Below are 2,500 nucleotides of genomic sequence, written 5' to 3' on the forward strand. Positions count from 1 at the left end.
TCTTCTCTTTTTCTCCTCCTCCTCTCCCTCTTCCTCTTCCCCCTCCTCATCCTTCTCTTGTTTCTCCTCCTCCTCCTCTCCCTCTTCTTCTTCCGATCCTCCTTCCCCTCCCACCTCTTCCTCCTCCTCCTCCTCTTCCCCTCTTCCTCTTCCTCCTCCTCCCATTCTTCTTGCTCCTCCTCCTCACTTCTCTTCCCCCTCCTCTTTCTCCTCCCCCTCTTCTCATGCTCCTCCTCCTCCTCCTCTTCCCCCCTCTTCCTCTTCCTTTTCTTCCTCCACCTCCTCACCCCTCTTCTCCCCCCTCTTCCGTCTCCTCCTACTCCTCCCCGTCTTCTTCTTCCCCCTCCTACTCCACCACCGCCACCTACCCTCTCCCGAATACCTTCTACCCCCCCACCCCTCCTCCACCTTTTCATTCCCATCCACATTTCGCTTTCCCTTTTTCTGTGTGAATGTATGTCTGTTTGTTTCTCTGTCTGATTGTTAGTCTGTCTGTCTGACTCTCTCCCTCTCTCTCTCTCTCTCTCTCTCTCTCTCTCTCTCTCTCTCTCTCTATCTATCTATCTACTTTTCTTCCTCTCCCTCTATATGACATCCCCCCCCCCCCCTCTATGTCTCTCTCTCTCTCTCTCTCTCTCTCTCTCTCTCTCTCTCTCTCTCTCTCTCTCTCTCTCTCTCTCTATCTACTTTTCTTCCTCTCCCTCTGTATGACCCCCCCCCCTCTATGTCTCTCTCTCTCTCTCTCTCTCTCTCTCTCTCTCTCTCTCTCTCTCTCTCTCTCTCTCTCTCTCTTCCTCTCCTTACTTCCCTCTCTCCCTCCCTCCCTCTACACCCCCCTCCCTCTCTCTCCCGTCGATTGTGTGATATTTAACGGACGCAGCTATTACTTAACTCCTCTGCTGGAATCGAGCCAAAGTCGTTTTCCTCGGTCTACGTTCAAACGAGTCCAAATGCGTTTATGATTTTATTTTGGAGATTGCTTTTGATGGTGATGATAAGGGAACGGGTGAGAGGGCGGCCTGATGGTAATGGTGGTGGTGAGACGGGTGTGTGATGAGGTATAGTGGATGAAGGAGAGTGAATGATGGTGATGATGGTTGGATCTGGGATGGTGATGACGATAGAGAGAATGATTTGCTGTTGTGATAAAGACTGAGGGATTTAGTGATAATGAGATAATGGTAGTGGTTAGGAAGGGCGTGATGCGGTGATGCCTGGCAGTACGATGCACATAAGGAAGATAGTTATAATGAAGATGATCGTTTACTTTCTTGGCGATGGAAATTATGATAACTAATATGATGGTGAGGTGGGGTATGATGTGGTCAGATGGTGATGATGATGATGGCGATGAATGAATGGTGGATGCGATGACTAGAATTTTCAGATTTCTGGAATGAAAAAAAAAAAAAAAAATGGAATCATTTGACACATTACGCGAATAATGAGATTATAAGCAATTTCAGGAACACTAGTGCCAATGTAAAAAGAATATAATTTTATTTCTTCTATATCCAAATGTCAGAAAAGAAAAAAAAGCAAGGAAGGCTAAAATACATATTTCTAACATTCGAAAATTCTTTCTCTAGTAAGACTTCACGTTATTACAGTGTACACTTTTGTCTTTGTAGTATTTCCTTCTCTATCTCGAACATCTTCTCTTTTCTCTCTTCTTCCCTCTTCCCAAAAATATTTTTTCCTTCTTTTTTAACACCATTCCATCAGTCTCGTTTTCCATTTTCTCGATCAACTTCGTGACAATACCTTTATAGCAAGCATAAGCGCCAAGATCTTTTAGATTCTGTTCTGCCTCTACGTTCAACTGTTGCTTGGAACGCTCACTACATCTCTCTTTTACAACCCTCTGTCACGGTTACAGTTTTCCCCCTGGTGTGCTTCGACTTCATTTCCATACGCCTTCTTACTTTTATTTTTATTGAGTTCAAAACTTTTCCCTAAAGCATCTCACTGCCTTTCTCAAGAATTCTCTAACGTGTTCACACATATACAAACGACACACACACACACACACACATACATATATATGTATGTGGGTGTTATATGTATTTATATATATGTGTGTGTGTGTGTGTGTGTGTGTGTGTGTGTGTGTGTGTGTGTGTGTGTGTGTGTGAATATATGTATGTATGCATATATATATATATATATATATATATATATATATAGATAGACAGATAGATATCATATATATATAAATATATATATATATATATATATATATATATATATATATAAATGCATGTATATGTGCAAGTGTTACTGAAGTTTCGAAATCCTCCTGAATTTATTCTTCAGCTCTGAAGGGGAAGGGGAGAGGAGGGAGAGTAAAAGAGAGAGAGGAGAGGCAACGTAGTGAGTACGGGGCTGGAGTGAACAGGTGAACGGAAGCGAAGGGAGGTCGGAAACGAGCAGACTGTCGGCATGAGAAAAACCGCTGTTCAAGATGTAATTAGGCAGCAGCTTGATTAAGGAGGATTCC

General features: G+C 43.2%; 1 protein-coding gene across 1 annotated transcript in view; it reads left to right on the forward strand.

Moving 5' to 3' along the window:
- LOC125041293 overlaps positions 1-2,500 on the forward strand; it is a 90,297-nt gene that overhangs the window by 57,461 nt on the left and 30,336 nt on the right. The window lies entirely within an intron of this gene.

The sequence above is a fragment of the Penaeus chinensis genome, chromosome 3, assembly GCF_019202785.1.
Source record: "Penaeus chinensis breed Huanghai No. 1 chromosome 3, ASM1920278v2, whole genome shotgun sequence".
Lineage (NCBI taxonomy): Eukaryota > Metazoa > Arthropoda > Malacostraca > Decapoda > Penaeidae > Penaeus > Penaeus chinensis.